The following is an 18,360-nucleotide window of genomic DNA, read 5'->3' on the forward strand; positions in this document are numbered from 1 at the left end:
AAGGGACCAGGGGGCACGCCTCCACCAGGCCCACAGGCTCTGCCAAGTCCCCAGGGCCATCCAGACCCTCCTGAGGCCCGGAGGATCGGGGGCCGGCAGAGATGAGTGAGACCTCTCTCATCTGCCCTGGACGGCCCTTCTCAGGTGGATCAAGAGGTCCCTCGTGCCTCTGAGCATTTGCACCCTCTGTTCCCTGTACTGTTCCCTCCCCACCAGCTTGCAAGTTCTTGCACATCCTCCTAGGGGTAGAGATGTGAAGCTTTTCAGAAAATTTTCTGGAAGTCTCATATTGACACTCCTGGGGCCTCTACCAGGTCTTAGAACAGGTCAGGCTTCCCATCATAGAGACCTGCTTGAAACCAACTTGAAAAGAACCCCCAAGTAGGTTCAAAATCCCCCACACAGGCCCCCATGCCTTGATTTCACTCCCAGGCATCTTTGCTTAACAGGGCTCACCCTCTGGCCAGCATCCTCAGTGGACCCAGTAAGGTCCAAATTAACAAGGCTTTTTGAACTGACCTTAACAGGGAGATCTATATGTAGGAGCTAATGATTTTCTTTTTTTCCAGGCTGGCCTCCCAGTGAGGAGTGGGCTAGGGAGGGCCCAGCGGTTCTTCATGGATTCTGACCCCTCAGATTCAGTTTCCCCAGCCTTTGCGGTCACAGAGACTCCCTGGCTGGGCCCGAGTTCACTCTGACCTTAGGACAGGTGTGGAAAGGAGATGCTGCTGATGGTTCATTTTCCTGGGCTACCCGCAACACCTGGCCTGGGCCTGCTGCACTGCCGCCTTGGCCCAGCTCATTGATTCAGCAGAAAATTCGCCCCGTAAGCAGGACCGTGGTGAGCTCCCAAGCAGGACCAGCTGGCCTTCTGCGGAAGAGCCCTGTAGACAGCCAGATGACTGAGGCATAGAGGGCACATCACACACAAGGACAAGCACAGAACATGTTCAAGGTCAAGGGCATGCGGGTCAGCTGGGCCTATGAAGAGGACAGAGGTCCCGCCCCACCCCCACCCCAAGGCTCACAGCCCAGGCTGGCAGGGAGGGGTCAGCATGGCCACTGACCCATGAGAACACCTGGCATTAACCTGGCATTACCCGCTGTGGTTGCTGTGTTGGGGGAAATTCTGAGGTCCCTGCACTCCCTTTCGGAATGTTGTATTCTGGCCAGCAGTGGAGACACACGCACATGGAGACGTGCACACATCAGCACGTCCAACATGCTCCTCCATCAACTGTCGGGCCCACCTCTGTGTCAGGGAGCATCTTTCCTCTGTGTTTAGCGGTCACTGTTTCAGATTAACTCCAACCCCAGGAAAAGGAAGTGGAGATCAAGGGTGGCCGAGAACACCAGGCTGTCTGCCAACTGCAGGGTGGGGGCTGTCCCCAGCCCAGGAAGCCTTGTGGAGGGAGGAGAGACATATTCTCAGGGATCACTTCCTGTGAATGCTCCTACTTCCAAGGGTGCTCTGGACAGGGAAGCCTCACAAAGGGCAGGGTTCTGGGTCCATCATTGAAATCCCTGTGGTCTCTCTCTCACTTGGGGAGGGGCTGGCTGGAGGGTTAGCTGGATGTGGAGGCCTCAGGTAAATAAGGCCCAGAGAAGTTTTATCTCAAGGCTTCCAACAGTTTTTGTTTTGTTTTAAATCTCATTGTCAACTTGGAAAAAGAAAAAAAAAGGCCGGGCAGGGGAAGAGTTCAGACTTCTCTTAAAATCAGATCGGTCTCACCAGTCAAGTGACCTGCCCCGTCCACCCTGAGGTGACGCTCTGTGGTTCCCTCAGCCTCTGTACGCCTCCCCACTCTGAGGCAGTCTGTCACTGGGCTCTGTCAGCATTATCTACCAGGCCCCAGAGGGATTTGAGGGTGGCCACCCCCGAACGAGGCCTCTGTTTCACAGAAGACCTGGCTGGTCTTCGGGCTGTGTTTTTGTTTTTGGCTTCTTGGGTTCTTTGTAGCAGCACTCAGGCTTCTCTCGCTGCATGACACAGGCTTAGCTGCCCTGCGGCATGTGGGACCTTATTTCCCTGACCAAGGATCGAACCCTCATCTCCTGCATTGGAAGGTGGATTCCTAACCACTTGACCACAAGGGAAGTCCCTGGTCTTTGTGCTTTTGAGCAGGGGAGTAACTGTTCATCCCAAGGGGCGAAGAGGGCCCTGGCTGCCTAGAGAAAGCTGGAAGCTTCTTCATTTTAAGGAACTAAGTGAGAACTTGGAGGTAGGTAGGATGGGGATTCTGCCTTCTGGTACATTCTGGGGTGCTTCTCTGGCCTGGCTCCATTTTGATAGGGTTTTATATTTTTAAAGGGTTGTAAAAAAAAACCAACAACAACAAAAAAACCCCAAAACAAGCAAACAAAAACGAAGACTATGTGACTGAGATCGAAAGCCCCGAATATTTATTATCTAGCCCTTTTTGTTACAAGCTTGCTGAGTCCTGGTTTTACAGATGGGAAAACTAAGCTCCTGAAAGGGAAAGTGACACGCTCAAGGTCACATTCGATGCAGGAGATGCAAGAGACACGGGGTCAATCCCTGGGTGGGGAAGATCCCCTGGAGGAGGAAATGGTAACCCACTCTGGTGTGCTTGCCTGGAGAATCCCATGGACAGAGGAGCCTGGAGGGCTGCAGTCCATGGGGTCGCAGAGTCAGACACAATCTAACTGACTTAGCAGTAGCAAGACCACACAGCAGATTGGTGACTGAGCTCTGTCTGTGCCTATCAGTTTCCTGCTTTTCCTTCAGTCTTGTAGTGAGCACAGGGAGGTGCTCCGTCGGCCCTGTGAGCGCAGGGCTTGGAGGGGGGACCGAATGGACGCCTGTGCCCTTGATGGTGGCTGTTTCCTGACAGTTGCTTTGACAGAGCTATGTTTTGTTACCTTTTACCTGGGGATCTCCAAGCACACGACTGAATTCAGAGAATATAGTTGCTGGTTTCTGTACATTTTCCCTTCTGCGGTCTGGCCTGTTCATCAAGAACTCTATGAATCAGAAAATTCAAGTGCGTGCAGACACACACAGGCATGTGTGTGGAAGGGAAATGACTTTTCTGGGTAACTGAGGGTTAACTGGAACCCTGTGTTCTTTTGCCTTGTTGAATTTTTTTTTTTCTACAAATGATGAGCATTTCCCCAACTGAGTATTTTGAAAAGTTCCACCACTTTCTAAATATGTGACCTTGGTCAAGTTACCTAACCTCAGTAACCTCAGTTTCCTTATCTGTAAAAATGCACCGAGCGCCGCCTCTCTAGGTTGCGAAAGGCACTAGAAAGAGGAGTGTGTGCCTGAGCAGTGGAGGCGCCAGCACTGCAGTTACTGTTCTCAGTGGGCCAGCGGGGCGGCCAGGTTGGCAGAGGCTCTTCGGTATTTAGCATTATGGTTTGGAATCCGTTGCGCCTTTTGTACGTGTTGACATGGAGATTAGCCAGAATTGGCATTCATCTGCAATTTCTATCCCAGCTAAGTCCTCCCAAAGAGATGGTTTCTCTTACGATTTGCTGCTTTCTCATAAAAGCCGGTGCCTGCAACGCACCAAGGACTCTTGTTCTGTCGGAACCTGAACGCTGTCTTCATCTACAGATAAAGGGCAGGGCTGGGGCTCAGCCTTCCAGGCGACCCATCGCACCCCCATCCTTTCCCATCCTCCCTGCACACAAGCCAGGACCCACCCCCGGCCGAGGGCAGCTGGGAAACAGGCAGTGGGAGCCTCCGCGGGCCACTGAGAAGGCAGGAAGGCCTTGTGGGGGGAAGACCCGGGCAGGGTCTAGATTCTCAGCAAGTGTAGGGGGTGCTGGGGGGAGTGGGGGCTCAGGTGGGTCTCTCGGCCCAGTGCATTCTGGGAATTGTTTTCTGCCTGGCCCTCAGGTTGCGGAGTGGAGGGGCTGCCCTCAAGAGGGGGCTCACAGAAGCCTCAGGCCCACAGGCTCGCTCTTGTCGTTGTGGGGGAGAAGGAGGCAGCCCCAGATGGGAGGGCAGCCGCCGGGCACGCTGCCCTACAGGGCCCTGACCTCTGCGGCTCCGGCCACTTGCCCCTCAGGATGAGACGGAGGGGGCTCAGGTGGGTCTCTCGGCCCAGTGCATTCTGGGAAGACAGCACCGACTTCCACGGGTGGACTGAGCTCAGAGTCAGGTCAGCCCCTGCCCGTCTCTTGCTGTGTGGTCTTGGACATGCCTCTCAGCCTCTGGGCCTCACTCTCCTTACCTGTAAAGTGGGAATCCTTACCTCTTGGTGTTGACGTGAAAACAGTGAGATTAATGTGTGAGAAATGAGCCTCGCGTGGGTCTCTAGGCTCATAGCCTGCCCTCTTCTCAGGGCCGGGCAAGCTGCGTCTGGCGTAGGTTTGGCTTCTGGGCTGTAGACAAAGGTTTTCTTCAGTCCTCATCTCTGCTCAGCCCCTCCAGAGTCCCCCTTCTCCTCCCACCACTCATCTCAGTCTGTCCAGGCCTCTCCACCTCTCTGTGCCCCCACAGCCCACCTGATGGCATTGGTGATGTAGATTTCAACTTCTGTTTACCCTCCAGCATGCTCACCACCCAAAGTTTAGTTTCCATCTGTCACCATACAGTTGACCCCTTCCCCCATTTAGCCCACACCTCCCACCGCCCTCTGGTTCCCTCTGATAAATACAACTCTGTTCTGTGTATCTACATGTTTTTGTTTAGTTTGGTTTATTCATTTATTGTGTTTCTGTTGGTTTGTTTTTAGATTCCACATAGGAGTGAAATCATACGGTATTTGTTTTTCTCTATTTTCACTTAGCATATCTTCGAGGTCACCCATGTATCGCAAATGGCAAAACTTCATCTTTTTTAATGGCTGAATAATATTCCTCTGTGAGGCTTCCCTGGTGGCTCAGGGGTAAGGAATCTACTGGTAAAGATGCAGATTTGATCCCTGGGTCAGGAAGATCCCCTGCAGAAGGAAATGGCAACCCACTCCAGTATTCTTGCCTAGGAAATCCCATGGACAGGGGTACCTGGCGGGCTACAGTCCATGGGGTCACAAAAGAGTTGGACCTGACTTAGTGACTAAACAATAATAACAAAACAATACTCCATTGTATGCATAAACCATTGATCTATCTACCCATCCATTGATGTGCAGTTAGGTTGTTTCTGTATGTCGGCTATTGTAATTAATGCTTCATTGAACACGGGAGTCACATATGTTTTAGAATTAGTGTTTTAGTTTTCTCTGAATAAAAGCCCAAAAGTGAAATAGCCAGATCATATGTTAGTTCCATTTTTTTATTTTTTAAGGAAACTGCATATTGTTTTCCATAGTGGTTGCACCAATTTACATTCTCAGCAACAGTGTGGGAGTGTTCCCTTTTTTCCTATGTAGACTGGCTCTTATTTATCCCGCCTAGGATTCAGTGTGCCTCTTCCGTCTGACAGAAGGCAATGGCAAGCCACTCCAGTACTCTTGCCTAGGAAATCCCATGAATGGAGCAGCCTTGTAGGGGGTTGCTAAGGGTCGGACATGACTGAGCGACTTCATTTTCACTTTTCACTTTCACACATTGGAGAAGGAAATGGCAAGCCACTCCAGTGTTCTTGCCTGGAGAATCCCAGGGACGGGGGAGCCTGGTGGGCTTCCGTCTATGGGGTCACACAGAGTCGGACACGACTGAAGTGACTTAGCAGCAGCAGCAGCTTCCGTCTGAAGATTTGTGCCTTTTTTTAATCCTAGAAATTTTTCATTCATTATTTCTTTGAATATTGCAAATGTTATTCCTAGCCCATTCATTCTGAATTTTTTTTCCTACAGCTTCTGTTTGTTGTATATTGACCCACATCATTTCATTGTCTGTCTCAACCTTTCTTTCAAATGTTCTCATCCTTTGACAGAATGTTGCATTCTGATTAATTTTCTCAGATTTGTCTTCCAGTTAATCCAACTATGTCTAACCTGCTGGCTTGTCCATCCATCCTATTTACAAATTCATTGTCTATATCTTTCATTTCCTTGCTCCCTTTTCAAATCTGTTTCATCCTTTTCAAATCTTTTTCATAGTATCCTGCTATTTCCCTGTCATTTTTATTCCCCCCTTTATATATTTAATTATTTTAGCATATCAATGATCTCTTTCAGCTAGTCCTATTACCCCCAAGTTCTCAGAGATGATTTTTCCATTTGCTGTATTTGCTGACTCTCCTTCACAGTAGATAGTTTTTGTGTGTGTGATTTAATTGGTGTTTTTAAATTCATCTTCAGTGAGATTATTTTGCTCTGTGGGAGTCCGATGTGTCCTGGGCTGTGAAAATGGCCTCAGAGATCTGTTTTTGTATTTTTTCATGCTAACTGCTCCAAGGACTCATTAGAAGAATTTTTAAAAAAAATTTATTGAAGTATTATTTCTTTATCTTTATGCAACTTTTTATTTTATTTTTAGATTTTTGGCCATGCTGCAAGGCATGCAGGGTCTTAGTTCTCAAACCCGTAGGGAAATCTTTTTGTGTTAATTTTTCAACTTGGGAATTCTTCGCCCCATAGAGAGTATAAATTTGGATGCCACCTCCATGGATAGTTCGAGTTTTCAGTTCTGGTCTTTCCCAAGGATCTTTTCTCTCACCCAAAGCCATAAACCAAAACAAGATTCACTGTCCGTTCCCTAAATTGGTGGGTAGATTATTTCCTGATGGGCAGCCTTTTCAGGGTTCTAGCTTATATAGCAATCTCAGTTCTATTTCTTCTTATTTTTAAAACATTTATTTACTTATTTGGCTGTGCCAGGGCTTAGTCGCAGCACCTGTGATCTTCAGTTGCGGCCTATGGGGTCTAGTTCCCTGACCAGTGACAGAACCCTGGCCCCTGCATTGGGAGCATGAAGTCTTGGCCACTGGACTACCAGGGAAGTCCCCTGTTTCTTCTTAAGGCCATACTCTTGACCCTGAGTGGGTGTTGAAACTTCAGCGCCTATCATTAGGCCCATGGTCAAGGTCAAAGCTCAATTCTGGTTTCAAGTCCTCTCTGTACACCCAATACCTGGGTGTTTCCCACCCTTTTTTCAAATCCTACTGTGGTTCCAACGTCCACTCTGAATTTCTCAGTGTTTTTGGGGGGAGGGATGTCAGTGTTATTTCCATACACGATGCGGCCAGAATCTGAAGGTAGTGGTCATGAGGTTTAAAAGAGCCCCTTGGGGGTTGGGGGGGGCCTGGAAAAATCAGTCTTGGGGGTTATATCAGTTCAGAGGGATAGCTGAACATCTCTGTTTCAGAAATACACAGAGACCGCAGGGTGAGGAGAAGGGGAGAATAAAGGGCCTGGAGGTGTGAAGGAAGATCGAGGCTTATAAAGCCAGGAACGGGGAGAAATCTCAGGGGAGAAACAGGCCCTTGAAAATAGTGGTTGGTTGGTCTCTGATTTAACTTTGTTCTCTGCACTGAGCGACATTGTGAATCCCCCTCCCGTCACACAACTTCATTGTTAGAGCTTGTCTGGGGTGTGCTGGGTGGGCTGCAGGGAAGAAAACCTCCATGGGAAAGGAGACCAGAGAGGGGGATTTGGCAGAAGGAGGCAACGGCCAAGAAACAGTGGGCAGAGAAGGGAGGCCTTTGTTAACCTCTCCCCAGAGTCCCTGGAGCCTTTGAGGGGAGGCACTGGGTTCCCCTCTGGTACTAAAAGGCTGAAAGGAGGGCTCAGGCTTTTTACTTCAGCTCTGAACACCACTCCCCACTGGGTGAGGCCTGGGGGAGTTCACAGACAGCCCCCACGCTCAGAGCAACTCCCACAAACACAGGATCCACCCAAAGAGGTGGCAGCTCAATTATCCAGAAGTCTGAGTTTGTTTGTTTTTTAAGCCTCCTTATCTATCTGGAACAGACCTGCAAACAAGGAAATGTGGTTAAAAAAATACATGCTGCCAGGTACATGTACTGTTTTTTTTTTTTTTTAATATTTCACTTGATAGTAGAATTTGTTGTACACATTTCTACTTTGGAAAATTGTCATTCTTTTCAGATTTTGAGTGCTTGTTTATTTTGGCCACAGTACATGCCACACAAGATCTTAGTTCCCCTACTAGGAATCAAACTCAGATCCTAGGCAGTGAAAGGGCCTAATCACTGGGCCACCAGGGAACTCCCTACATGTACTGAGCTTTTGCCCATTTTTCAAATGTTTTTGGGACATTTACTCGGTAGACTGAAAGTGAAAATCACTCAGTCATGTCCGACTCTTTGTGATCCCATAGACTGTAGCCTGCCAGGCTCCTCTGTCCATGGGATTCGCCAGGCAAGAATCCTGGAGTGGGTTGCCATTCCCTTCTCCAGGGGATCTTCCCAACCCAGGGATCTAACCCAGGTCTCCCGAGTTGCAGGCAGGTTATTTACCATCTGAGCCACCAGGGAAGCCCTCAGGAGACTAGTTATCTTTATTTTAGAATTAATAGAAGGGTAGGGAACTCAGGAATCAGTTCTGGCTTCACCTCAAACTTGAGCCTCGGTTTCTGCGTCTGAAACACAGCCATGTTGCACAGCCAGTGGTGGCCGAGGCCTGACTCCGCACCACCAACGGCACCAAGGTGTCCTGTGTACTTAGCACAGGGCCAGCACGCCAGGGGCCCAGGAAGTGTTCACGGGCTGTCCCGCTGAGGGACTCAGTGAGTTAATGAAGGTCCTGGAGGGGCCACATACGGGGGTGGGCACGGGGGACCGGTACCCACTCACAGGTGAGACAGTGAAGTGCAGGGTGCTGCCTGGAGCACTCGCTCGCAGTTAGTCACCCCAAGACCCACCTCCACCCCCACCAAAGTCAACCCTCAGGACAAGCGAGACCCCTGGAAACAGAATTTGAGGACCTGTCTTCCTTGCATATATTTTCACACGTAATCAGGAGCTGAGAGAGGCAGCAAAAGTCAGTGGGTGCATGGCCCAGGGGGACAGCCAGCCAGCTGTTAAGCCCTTCATCCCTGGAGGATGGGTCAGTTCTTATCTTGCATCTGGAAGCTCAAGGGGAGGGTGAAGAGTCCCCTGGGAGACAGAATAGGCTGGCCCCCGCCCTGGTGCCAAACGTCTGGGGTCGTGTCTCTGCCAGGGTGGAGGGAGCACCAGGGGCCTGGAGGCTGGTCACTTGTCTGAGGGCTGTGCCCACGGCCCGGGCAGTGGGCACAGTGACAAGGGCCAACACAGGCAGTGACAGTGGGCAAAAGCCCAAATGAGTGGAAAACATCTTTTTAAAAATATATATGTGTTTATTTATTTGACTCACCGATCCTAGTTGTAGCACACGGGATCTAGTTCCTTGACCAGGGCCTCCTGCCTTGGGGGCTTGGAGTCTTAGCTGAGGGACCACAAGGGAAGCCCCAGAAGAAAGACATATCTTACTTTCTGTGTTATTTCGGCTTTGGTGTGGGGCCAGAAGGCCCTCCGAGGGAAACTTGAAAAATTCTTCTGGGAAGCGCTGGAGTGGGTCTTCCTGGCCAGCAGAGGGCGTTCTCAGCAACACCGACTCCCCTCCCCAGCCACCTGCACCCCCCACCCTCACAACGATGCACGGCTAGGGACCCGGGAGACCGGGAGACCATCCCCAGGTGCGCCTGTGCTCGGCAGGCAGGGCTTCCCTGGGCAAAGCTCTCTCCTCCCTTCCCCTGCGCTCCTGGCTGCCGCCCCCACTTTCCCTGCACCGTGTGACCGCGCCTCTCCCTCCAATATTCCTTCTCTCCTATGGTAACAGCCGGCCCCCATTCCTAGTTGGACACAGAACTGTCCAGAATAAAGGCTCCCTTCCTAGGCCCTGGAGCTGGATGTGGCTGGTGGGATGTGAGCTGGAGTAAGGGCCTGTGTGAACCTTCCTGCTGTTCATTCGCTCGGTCACGTCTTACTCTTTGTGACCCCATGGACTGCATCACACCAGCTTCCTGGTCCCTCACCATTTTCCGAGCCTGCTTAAACTCATGTCCATTGAGTCGGTGATGCCATCCAGCCATCTCATCCTCTGTCGTCCCCTTCTCCTCCTGCCCTCAATCTTTCCCAGGATCAGGGTCTTTTACGATGAGTTGACTCTGCGTCAGGTGGACAAAGTATTGGAGTTTCAGCTTCAGCATCAGTCCTTCCAGTTCATGTTCAGGATTGATTTCCTTTAAGATTGACTGGTTGGATCTCCTTGCAGTCCAAGGGACTCTCAAGAGTCTTCTCCAGCACCACAGTTCAAAAGCATCAGTTCTTTGGTGCTCAGCCTTCTTTATGGTCCAGCTCTCACATCCATACATGACCACTGGAAAAACCATAGCTTTGACTAGACGGACAATAATAGAATGGGAAAGACTAGAGATCTCTTCAAGAAAATTAGAGATACAAAGGGAACCTTTCATGCAAAGATGGGCTCAATGAAGGACAGAAATGATATGGGCCTAACAGAAGCAGAAGATACTAAGAAGAGGTGGCAACCTTCCTGGCTCTGCCCTAGAAAGCAGGGGGCAAGCCCGTGCCCCGCCTGAGCCCTTTCCTCCTGCCGCTGGCACGTGGCTACCAGGCAGGCACTCTAGGCCATGTGGAGGAGACAGGACCCCAGCGAGGAAGAGTACATGTTAGAAGCAGCCTGGCCCGGGATTTCCCTGGTGGTCCAGTGGTGAAGACGCCTCAGTTCCACTGGTGAGGGCATGGACTCATTCCCTGTTTGGGGAACTGAGATCCCACATGTTACGGGGCATGGCAAAACAACAACAACAACAACAAACACGTGGGCTGGCTCACGATGGCTTCACAGAGTGGAAGTCCCCTTCCACTTGGACTTGGAAGGAAATGGAACACATCTTAAGCAATTCTGAGCCTCTGTCACAGCCTATTGGACGCAGCTGCCCCTGGCTTCCGCCTCCACCCCAACCTCGGACCTCCTCTCCAACAAACCCAATGGCCTCTTCCCAGCTGTCATCCCATCTGATCCCTGGACTGAGCTTGGCCACCTCCAGTTCCTCCCTCTGGGCTCATCCTTAGCTTCTGGATGCCAGGCACCTCCCCTGTCTCTGATGTTCCTCTCCATGTCCTTTGAAGGGCCCTTATTCCTGGGCTTGTCCCTGACGTGTTGGTTTTCCCAAATGCCATCTAGGGTCATTTTGGGGATAAGGGCTAGACTGACCTTCTAAATGGAAGGGTTAAACAGGGGATACTGTTATGGCAACCATTCCAGTATTCTTGCCTGAGAAATCCCATGGACAGAGGAGCCTGGCGGGCTACAGTCCCTGGGGTTGCAATGAATTGGACACGGCTTGGTGACTAAACCACCACTGTCTACCAGACTCCAAGTCAGGTATTTTCTCCTGGCTGGACATTGCCCATGCCACACACTGAACTCGTGCAAATGTATGTGGGCCACTGTTCCACTCATGATGGCGGGCTGGACGTCTCCCTCTGCCCCACCAGTTATCTTCCTCAGTTTCCCAAACTGGGCTCGTTAGAGTCATCTCTATGGGGCTCACGACTGGCCCTCACCCTTCTGCTTATCTGTGTCCCGGCACACACACGACTCGTCTTCCAAACCAGCGGCTTGGACTGGTGATGCCTCTGCCTGGGACATCTGCCTGAGCCAGGAACTGTCCTGGCCGTGCTGGGGGCCTGGAGATGCAGAGCACTGGTGACTCACTCCCCAGTGAACTCATCTGGGGCCCCAGGGACCCTGCCCTGCAGCAGAAAGACTATTGGGCAGACTCAAGACCCCAAGAAAGGCACTGATGTCCTTCCAGCAAGGAGAGAGCTGCCCCTTTAATGGTGAGAGCAGGTGTTTACTGACGGAGCTGTTGCCAGTGCTAAGCAGGCACCCATTCCATCCTCCTATCAGCGCCCAAGGTGGGTTCTTCATCCCCACCTTGCAGCTGAGAAAGCTAAGGCTCAGGAAGGCAAGCAGCTGGTCCAAAGCGTTATGGTTGTTAGGCAGTAGCCCTGTCTGACTCCAAAGAGTGTGTGCCTCCCTTTACCCACTCCCTCATCCTCCCTGCCTAGTAACTCTGCAGGGCTTATCAGATTCCCCTGGCACCGCTGCCGGGCAGGCCTCATGCACAGTTGGAGAACTGGTGACTCCTCTAGGCGAATCCCCAGCACTGGCCTCTCGCTTCTACTTCTGCCTGGATGCTCAGGTGCCCTGGAGCCACCTGCTGAAGGCTCACACATCTGGAGCCCTCTGGTGTATCTTGAACTCACCGTGCCCCTCCCCTGTGGCTGGCAGTGCCTCCCTTTTCCGGGGCCCCGTCCCTGTTCTCATCGCCTTCCTCTGGCCATCCCCAGCTTGTCGCCTGGTGACAGCTCTCCTGCCCTGCCCTCAGCCCTCTGTTGTCCTGCCTTTGGCTTGTTCCTTTCTGTTTGAATCTTCCCCCAAAGGAGATTGCTCCAGACCCCTTCACCCAAAGCTCCTGTTGGGAATCCTTTAGCGAGTCCCTATTTTCTGCAGAGTAAAGTCCATGCCCGCCTCAGCACGGCTTCTGTGAGTGAGCTCGTCCCTGCTCTCGCCTCTCTCCACACCCTGGAGGATCCCGGCCCCACGGTTCCTGGGCTGGACAGGGCTAGTTGCCCACATTCTCCTTCTTCTCTTTTTTAAATTTTACTTATTTTTAATTGAAGGATAATTGCTTTACAGAATTTTGTTGGTTCCTGCCAAACACCAACGTGAATCACCATGGGTGTACACATGTCCCCTCCCTCCTGAACCTCCCTCCCACCTCCCTCCCCATCCCTGCCCTGTAGGGTGTCACAGAGCCCCGGTGTGAGTTCCCTGAGTCATAGGGCAAATTCTCATCGACTGTTTTACATTCAATAATGTATGTTTCCATGTTATCCTCTCCATACATCCCTCCTTCTTCCTTGATAATAGAACCCTGTTCTGCTCCCTCAATAAAGACTGGATCTCTCAGGTTCCCTTGCAGCTATTTGTGGTCACATGACAAAATTCTGGCCAATAAAGTATCAACAAAAGTGTTACATAAATCCTCCCATATGTCAACTTAACAAGGAGCTGACTTAGCTGAGAGGAATGCCTTGAGGATCTTTCCCATTCCTACTACCTGGAATGCTGATGTGCTGGCTGGAGCTCCAGCAGCCTTTTTGATCCGTAAAGTGACCTTGAGTGTGAAGGCTGTCACTAGAATAGCGGAGAAGAAAAGTAGAGAGAACCTGGGCTCCTTATGGCCACAGAGCTGTCACGATTACCCCAGACTGCTTACTTGCAACTTATTTTGTGTGAAAAAGGGATGAACACCTCTAATTTAAGCCACTAGTTTTTTGGGTATTCTGTTATATGTAAGCAGTCCTAATTTTAATTGATACAGCCAGAGAGCACTGTGTGTGCACAATTACATTTCTATGCCTTTACATATGTGGTTTCTTCTTCCCAGAGTGCTTTTCTTTTTCCTATTGCTGTTTAAAGTCTCGGGATCTTTCAGGGATCAATTTTTAATATTTGTTGCTCTGCAAAATCACCCATTTCCTGTGCATAATAGCTCCTCACTGAACTCATACTTTTTCCAGCCCTCAATCTGGTCTTCTTGTAGCACTTCTTTAAGTATCAGGGTGTACTTGAATTGACTAAAGGTCAGGTACTAGGCTTTCTTCATTCTCTGGTCACTTGGAAAAAAAGAACAGTGCTTGGCACTTAGTAGTTCAGTTTAGTCACTCAGTTGTATCCAACTCTTTGTGACTCCATGAACTACAGCACACCAGGCTTCCCTGTCCATTACCAACTCCTGGAGTTTACCCAAACTCATGTCCATTGAGTCAGTGATGCCATCCAGCCATCTCATCCTCTGTCGGCCCCTTCTCCTCCTGTGTTCAATCTTTCCCAGCATCAAGGTCTTTTGTAACAAGTCAGCTCTTCGCATCAGGTGGCCAAAATATTGGAGCTTCAGCTTTAACATCAGTCCTTCCAATGACTATTCAGGGTTGATTTCCTTTAGGATTGACTGGTTTGATCTCCTTGCAGTCCAAGGGACTCAAGAGTTTTCTCCAATACCACAGTTCAAAACGATCAATTCTTCAGAACTCAGCCTTCTTTATAGTCCAACTGTCACATCCATACATGACCACTGCAAAAACCATAGCTTTAACTAGATGGATCTCTGTTGACAAAGTAATGTCTCTGCTTTTTAGTCTGCTGTCTAGGTTGGTCATAGCTTTTCTTCCAAGGAGCAAGCATCTTTTAATTTCAAGGCTACAGTCCCCATCTACAGTGATTTTGGAGCCCCCCAAAATAAAGTCTGACACTGTTCCCATTGTTTTCCCTTCTATTTGTCATGTAGTGATGGAACTGGATGCTATGATCTTAGTTTTCTGAATGTTGAGTTTTAAGCCAACCAAAATGGTATGGTCCTAATAGAATCAGAAGATATTAAGAAGAGGTGAAAACAATACACAGAAGAACTGTACAAAGAAGATCTTCATGACCCAGATAATCACGATGGTGTGATCACTCACCTAGAGCCAGACATCCTGGAATGTGAAGTCAAGTGGGCCTAAGGAAGCATTACTATGAACAAAGCTAGTGGAGGTGATGGAATTCCAGTTGAGCTATTTCAAATCCTGAAAGATGATGCTGCACTCAATATGCCATCAGATTCAGAAAACTCAGCAGTGGCCACAGGACTGGAAAAGGTCAGTTTTCATTCCAATCCCAAAGAAAGGCAATGCCAAAGAATGTTCAAACTACCGCACAATTGCACTCATCTCACACACTAGTCGGAGAAGGCAATGGCAACCCACTCCAGTACTCTTGCCTGGAAAATCCCATGGACGGAGGAGCCTGGTAGGCTGCAGGCCATGGGGTCGCTAAGAGTCGGACACGACTGAGCGTCTTCACTTTCACTTTTCACTTTCATGCATTGGAGAAGGAAATGGCAACCCACTCCAGTGTTCTTGCCTGGAGAATCCCAGGGACAGGGGAGCCTGGTGGGCTGCTGTCTATGGGGTCGCACAGAGTCGGACACGACTGAAGCGACTTAGCAGCAGCAGCAGCAGCACACGCTAGTAAAGTAATGCTCAAAATTCTCCAAGCCAGGCTTCAACAGTATGTGAACCATGAATTTCCAGATGTTCAAGCTGGTTTTAGAAAAGGCAAAGACACCAGAGATCAAATTGCCAACGTCCATTGGATCATCAAAAAAGCAAGAGAGTTCCAGAAAAACATCTACTTTTGCTTTATTGATTACGCCAAAGCCTTTGACTGTGTGGATCACAATAAACTGTGGAAAATTTTTCAAGAGATGGGAGTACCAGACCACCTGACCTGCCCCTTGAGAAACCTGTATGCAGGTCAGGAAGCAACAGTTGTTTAGAACTGGACATGGAACAAGACTGGTTCCAAATCGGGAAAGGAGTATGTCAAGGCTGCTTATTTAACTTCTATGCAGAGTACATCATGCAAAATGCCGGGCTGAATGAAGCACAAGCTGGAATCAAGATTGCCAGAAGAAATATCAATAACCTCAGATATGCAGATGACACCACCCTTATGGCAGAAAGCAAAGAAGAACTAAAGAACTGCTTGATGAAAGTGAAAGAGGAGAGTGAAAAAGTTGGCACTTAGTAAGTATTCAATAAATATCTGTTGACCAGACATAAATGACAAGCTCAGGGCAGGTGCCACAGTCTTCCCAGAACAGACACCCTGAAGATGTGTGTATGATGAGTGGGGCACAGGGAAAAGGAAAACAGGAAACCAAAAGAGGAGAGGGTATGCCCCCCCCCACCGCCTTTCCCTCACCTCTGAGCCGCCGCACTGCCCCCTCAGCCATGCCTCATTCCCTGGCTCCCCTCTCCGGCAGGTTCCACACTCACAGGGTGGAGGGGGCCCAGGACACTGGAAGCTGCAGCAGAATCAGGACCCAGGAAGGTCTGGACAGGGCAGCAGCGCGGAAGTAAGAGCACAGACTTAACTACGGGCTGACTACTTTGCTGGCAACACTAGCCTTCCTCTCTGACCTCTGGACCTCTGGGTGGGGGTCCAGCTACTCACCAAAAGGATTTGGTGGACTCCAAAGAATTTCTAGGAGGCTCTTTGGCAGGAAGCAAGTGGGCAGAGAGCCGGGGCCTGGGAACAAAGCTCGGAGCCTTTGTGGCCCGACCATTTCCTTCCAGCAGATTAGATCTGCGGTCAGTTCCACTTCTCTCCACCAGGTGGCAGTGCTAGCCAAGCCCTCTGATTTTAGGGCAGATTTTTTCCAACCCGTGTGGATGCTTCCTCCGCTGTTCATCCTCTCACTGAGAATCAAGTCTGGTATTCACCCAGGAGTGGAATCGCTAGGTTGTGAGGTTGGCTGATGGACAATTTTTAAAGAAACGGCCAACTGCACTGTTTGGCACTGACAAATCCTTGCTGACTACCTACTGTGTAGTCAGCCCTGATTATTCTAAGGGCTGGTCTCTGACCTGGCATCCCCCTTGTCTCTGAGATTTCCACATGTCGGGTAACAGCTGAGCACAGGCAAGGGGTCTCAGGGTCCCAACAGCAGACACAGAGGCTGGGCTGCCTAGAAGAGTCTCAGATTGGCTGGATTCCCACTGGCTTCCCATTTCTGCTCAGTGGCAGGCTGGTGTGAGACCTAGGCAAGACTCCAGCTCTCCTAACTGTGTGATGGGGACTGACACACCTGTCCAGAAGCTTCTCGGAGCACTTGAGGCTTCTTAGGAGATGACCTGGGGAACAGTCCTTTGTAATGAGGAGGGTCTGGGCAAACTGATGATTGATTGCCAGTGAATGGACCCTCGTGGGGGGAGGGAGAGTCTATGGGGAGCTTCAAGGTGAGGGAGGAGGGGCAGAATCCTCAGCCCCTCTGACCTCTAGTCCTGGGAGCACCCCTCCTGGCTTTGAGGGTGGCCCTCTTGACTGTGGGCGCACCCCTCCTGCAATACCAATTATAGCCAGCAGGGGCCGCATCAGAGGACACCCTCGTCTTAGAGGGCCCGTCTCTGTTGTTCGGTAGCTAAGTCCAGTCGGACTCTGTGACCCCAAGGATTGCAGCACTTCGGACTCCTCTGTCCCTCACTATCTCCTGGAGTTTGCTCAGATTCATGTTTATTTATTGAGTTGATGATACTATATAATCATTTCATCTTCTGCCTGCCCTTTCTCCTTTTGCCTTCAGTCTTTCCCAGCATCAGTGTCTTTTCCAATGAGTCAGTTCTTCCAATCAGGTGGCCAAAGTATTGGAGCTTCAGCTTCAACATCAGTCCTTCCAATGAATATTCAAGGTTGATTTCCTTTAGGATTGACTGGTTTGATCTCCTTGCAGTCCAAGGGACTCTCAAGAGTCTTCTCCAGCACTACAATTTGAAGGCATCAATTCTTGGGTACTCAGCCTTCTTTATGGTCCAACTCTCACATCCATACAGAACTACTGGAAAAACCATAGCTTTGACTATATGGACCTTTGCCAGCAAACTGAGGTCTCTGCTTTTTAATACACTACCGAGGCTTGTCGTAGCTTTCCTTCCCAGCAGCAAGCATCTTTTTCCCATGGCTGCAGTCATGGTCCTCAGTGATTTTGGAGCCCAAGAAAATAAAATCTGTCACTGCTTCCACTTTCCCCCCTTCTATTTGCCATGAAGTGACGGGACTGGATGCCATGATCTCAGTTTTTTTAACATCTGAGCTTTAAACCAACTTTTTCAGTCTCTTCTTTCACCATCATCAAGAGGCTCTTTAGTTCTTCCCTTTCTGCCATTAGAGTGGTATCATCTGCATATCTGAGGTTGTTATTTCTCCCAGCAATCTCGATTTTGGCTTGTGCTTCATCCAGCCTGGCATTTCACATGATGTACTCTGCACAGAAGTTACATAAGCAGGGTGACAATATACAGCCTTGATGTACTCCTTTCCCAATTTGTAACCAGTTCATTGTCGCTTGTCCCATTCTAACTGCTGCTTCTTGACCTGCATACAGGTTTCTCAGGAGATAGGTAAGGTGGTCTGGTGTTCCCTCTCTTTAAGAATCTTCTGTTTTTTTGTGCACAGTCAAAGGCTTTAATGTAGTCAGTGAAGCAGAAGTTTTACTGGAACTCTCTTGCTTTTTCTGTGATCCAGTGGATGTTGGCAATTTGATCTCTGGTTCCTCTGCCTTTTCCAAATCCAGTTTGTATATCTGGAAGTTCTTGGTTCACATACTGCTCAAGTTCATGGACCTAACATTCCAGGTTCCTATGCAATATTGTCCTTTATGGCATTGGACCTCACTTTCACCACCAGACACATCTACAAATGAGCATCATTTCTGCTTTGCCCCAGCCACATCATTCTTTCTGGAGCTATTAGTAATTGCTCTCTGCTCTTCCCCAGCAGCACATTGGACACATTCCAACCTGGGGGGGAGGTGCATCTTCTGTTGTCATATCTTTTTGCCTTTTCATACAGTTCATGGGGTTCTTGCAGCAAGAAT

This window comes from Moschus berezovskii, chromosome 11, assembly GCF_049115385.1.
Source record: "Moschus berezovskii isolate FMDL1 chromosome 11, NW_MosBer_1.0, whole genome shotgun sequence".
In the NCBI taxonomy this organism is placed as follows: Eukaryota; Metazoa; Chordata; class Mammalia; order Artiodactyla; family Moschidae; genus Moschus; species Moschus berezovskii.